General features: G+C 42.8%; 1 long non-coding RNA gene across 1 annotated transcript; it reads left to right on the top strand.

The window, feature by feature from the left end:
- Positions 1–1,111: 1,111 nt before the first annotated feature.
- Positions 1,112–4,130, top strand: LOC144456657 (uncharacterized). The gene is made up of 2 exons (XR_013485667.1): positions 1,112–1,316; positions 3,028–4,130. It is a non-coding gene; the product is annotated as an uncharacterized LOC144456657 (long non-coding RNA).
- Positions 4,131–4,473: the final 343 nt, after the last annotated feature.

Raw genomic sequence — 4,473 nt, 5'->3', positions numbered from 1 at the left:
TTTTTCTGGATGTGGATAGCATTTGCCATTGTGAGCCTTTTGGAGTTGTCTTAGATCCTTGCATTGCTGAGAAGAGGTAAGTAAGTCTATCAAAGTTGGTCATCGAACATCGTTGCTTTTTACTGGGCACAATGTTCTCTTGGTTCTGCTTACTTCACTCAGCATCAGTTCATGTAAGTCTTTAATGTGATTTTCCTAAAGGGCATGTCACCCACCCCCACCTTCCATTCAAAAACCTCCAATGGCTTTCTGTTACCTCAGGGATCAAATGTAAAATACTCTTTGGCTTTCAGACTTCATAAACCGGCCCCTTTCTATCTTTCCAGTCTTCTTACACCTTATACTCCACCCAGCTCCCAAATACCTCCCAAACACTCAATGATACATTGACATTGGCCTCCTTGCTGTTCGTTAAATTTGACACTACATCGCTCCACTCCAGGCACTTTCGTTGGCTGTCCCCCGTGCCTGAATGCTCTCTCTCCTCATCTCCACTTCCTGGCCCTTCTGGCTTCTAAGTCCCAGGTAAAGTCTCATTTCCTGCAAAAAGCTTTTCCCAGTCCTCCTTAATCTTGGTGCCTTCCCTCTGAGAACACCCCCAATTTATCCTGTCTAAATCTTGTTTGTATATAGTTGTCTGCATGTTGTTTCCCTCATTAGACTGTGAATTCCTTGAGAACAGACTTTTTTTTCTTTGTCTCTCCAAGTATTTAGCACAGTCCCTGGCACATAGTAGGCACTTAATAAATGCTAGTTGACTGACTGACTGACAATGCAACTAGGTGGCATAGTAGATAGAGTGCTGACCCTGGAGTCTGGAGGACTTGAGTTCAAATCTGACTTTAGACACTTACTAGCTATCACTTCACCCTGTTTGCCTCAGTTCCTCATCTGTAAAATAAGCTAGAGAAGGAAAACCCCAAATGAGGTCACAGAGAGTTAGACACAACTAAAAACAATTGAATAACAACTACTTACCTGAGTTCTACTTACCCTGGTGTCTTAGTGTCATCATTATAATAATAGCACTTTAAAGTTTGCAAAATACTTTATGTCATCTCACTTGAAATTTATCTCCTGTGCTATTATTCTTCCCCATTTTACAGGTGAGAAGACTGAGAGACTTTGGCCAAGGTCACATAGGTAGGAATGCCAGGTGAACTCAAGTCTTCCTGAGTTCAAGTCCAGAATTCCATCCAACATGACACACAGAATCATGGAATCTCAATGTTGGACTCCTTCTGTGAAGCACTCCTGGAGTCAGAGAACCTGGATTCAAATCCCTCATGTGATACTCACTTCCTGAGTGAGTCTCGGTAGGTATTTAACCTCCCTGGGCTTCATTTCCTCTTCTGTAAAATGAAGGCACTGGACTAGACCTCTATAATTCCTTCCAGCTCTTAACTTTGAGCTTATGAGCTTGTCATCTACTCCAACCACATCTGAACAGGAATCACCTTTATGACATTCCCAAGAAGTGGTCCCATATTTGGAAGAAGCTTTCTCTCCCATTCATCTCAAGCCTTTCCATTTTTTTTTTCAAATGAGACTTTTCTATGAAGCTCTCCTTGCCTTCTCACAAGGAAACAATCTCTCCCTCTTCAGATTTTCATAGTACTCTGCCTGGTTCTCCTCTCTTTCTACCACATTCTCCCTGGTACCAGAATTCATTTGTGTGTGCATCCTATCTCACCTTGGCCTAGTGGACAGTGAAGGGATCAGGAAGGCCTGGGCTCAAGCCATTTATCATGCCTAGAGGCAGCCTAGAGTAGTGGTTGTGGAAAACTGGCTTCACTCAGGCAAACCTGGATTCAAGTCCCACTTACTACATAACCCTGTCTGTGTGGCTGTGGGCAGGTCACTGTAATTCTTAGTGGCCCAGGTGACTCTCTAGGGCTAGAAATAGCAGAGAAGGTGCCAACCTGAGTGGGAAGAGGAAGTTTCTCACTAGGAACTCCTAACGCTGATTAAATCACAGGTCAGGTCAAACAAAATGTTTTTGTTGTTCAGTCATGTTTCAGACATGTTTTAGACTCTTTGTGACCCCATCTGGGGTTTTCTTGGCATATATACTTGAGTGGTTTGCCATTTGCTTCTCCAGCTCATTTTACAGATGAGGAAACCGAGGCAAAGAGGGTTAAAGTGACTTGCCCAAGGTCACACAGCCAGTAAGTGTCAGAGGTCAGATTTGAGATGAGTCTTCCTGATTACAGGGCCAGCGCTCTATCCATTGTGCCACCTACCTGCCCCAAAACAAAACATATGCAAAAACCTGAGCTCCTTTTAAATTCTCTATGTCCCTGGCCTTCAACATAGTTCCTGGCACACAGTAGGTGCTTAATGTGTGTTTATTGAAGCTCCTGTTATCGTCTCTGTTGAGGACCTCCAGTGATGAGGAACTCACCCAATCTTTCCACTTTTGCACAACCTTAATGATGGGGAAATTTTTCCTTATATCAAGCTCAATGTTTCCTGTTGAAGTTTTTTTCCCAGTTACAACTAGTTCTGCCTTCTGGGGCCAAGCAGAACAAATTTAATCCCTCTTCCCAGTGACAGGGAAGGTCCTGAGGAAGGTGGAGACAAATCATTTTTCCTCTTAGTTTAGTAGAGACAGGTTTAGAATTTTTCAACAGGGATATTTATTAGGAAAATTTTAAAAAAGGAAGCAAATACAAAATCACAGAGGCAAAGAAGTTTATAGAATGCTGATTTCTGAGCAGAGCTTTAACATCTTGCCGAAGTGACTGGAGGAATTCATTGGGTGCCCAACTGTCAGATCCTCTTAATAATCATAACACTTTAAGGTTTGCAAAGCATTTTATAAATGTTATCTCATTTGATTCTTATGACAACGCTGGAGGTAGATGCTATTATTATTCCCATTTCACAGAGAAAGAAACTGAGACTGAGACTTGAAACTGAGAGCAGTTGATTGATTTGCCCAGGGTCACACAGCTAGGTAGTGTCTGAGGCAGGATTTGAACTGAGGTCTTCCTAACACCAAGCTGAACACTTCTTGTTTCCTAGCTACTGGAGCAGCTAGGTGGTAAAACAGATAGAGTGCCAGGCCTGCAGCCAGGAAGATTCATCTTCCTACATTCACCAGACGTGACTGAAAATGACTGAATGACAACAGCAAAGCTACTGGTCATCCCAGCTTCAACCCTGTCTCAAGAATGGCCTCCTACTAGAATACAAGAATAACCCTACTCTCTGGAACTTCAGGAATGACCCCTCCTCTTTTCATGTCCATGGCTCCCCCCCTTTGCACCAGTTGGGAGTCTCAAGCAGCACAGTGTCGTGGCTAGAGTGCTGGCCTTGGAGTCAGGAAGAGCTGAGTTCAAATTTTACCTGAGACGCTTTACTAGCTATGAGACTCTGGCAAGCCACTTAATCTCTCTGAGCCTCAGTTTCCTCACCTGTAAAATGAGAGAGTTGGGCTTGATGACCTACTTTTAAGGTCTCTTCTAGACCTAAATCTATGATCCTATGTCCCCTCCAGTCCTACCCCCAGTGGGATGGATCAAGGCAGAGCACAGTGGTAAGCTGGATGTTAAGACACCTTCACTGAAAGGAATAAACTCTTTTCAGTAGGTCTACCAAGGCTGACTTCAGGCACTCATTAAGCACCTAGTCTTTGAAATCCTACCTGTCCTCAAGACCCAGCTTACCTGCCACCTTCCCCAGGAAGCCCTCCCAGATCTTCCCAACGGAAAGATCTTTCCCTTATTTAACTTCAGCATTTTGTTAGTACTTTTTTATTAGTACCTTGTTAGTACCTTTTTTTTTAAATGGACCTGTGATTTCCTTGGTGTGAGCAAACCAACTCTAACAAGGGAGATGGACACTTTTCCTTACAATTTGTAGGCTTTGAGGATTATTTATGGGTACCGAGAGGTTGCTAATTGTCCAAAGTAAGAGCTAAGACTCAAACCCACAAACTGACTTCGAGGCCAGCTTTCTAGTCACTATTCCAAGCTGCCTCTAGGCATTGATGAGTCCAATTTGCTTTAGAGAGGTTGTGTGGTATATTAGAAAGGGTACTGGAATTGGGGTCTAAAGAACTGGGCAATCAGTACAACCGTTTTGGAGAGCAATTTGGAATTATGCAATTAAAGAAACAAAAAATATCCATACCCTTTGACCTAGAGATTCCATTACTGGACTTTTACCCCCAAGGAGGCCATTGATAAGAAGAAAAGTCTCCATATACACCAAAATATTTGTAACAGCACCCTTTGTGATAGAAAATATCTGGGGGAAGGTGGGAAGTAGATGCCCTTCTATTGGGGAGTGGGTAAATGGAGTATAACATGCTGTAAGAAATGATGTATAAAAGGGATCAATTTAAACAGGGGTACTTAACCATTTGTGTGTGTGTGTGTGTGTGTGTGTGTGTGTGTATTCCTTTGTCTGTGGGGTAAAGCCTAAGGATACATTTTCAGAATAATGTTTTTAGAAGCACAAAACAAA

The sequence above is a fragment of the Phascolarctos cinereus genome, unplaced genomic scaffold (assembly GCF_003287225.1).
Source record: "Phascolarctos cinereus isolate Bilbo 61053 unplaced genomic scaffold, phaCin_HiC Scaffold_4;HRSCAF=312, whole genome shotgun sequence".
Classification (NCBI taxonomy): Eukaryota; Metazoa; Chordata; class Mammalia; order Diprotodontia; family Phascolarctidae; genus Phascolarctos; species Phascolarctos cinereus.
The sequence above is the reverse complement of the archived record's forward strand: the minus strand, read 5'-3'. Positions and strand labels throughout refer to the sequence as shown.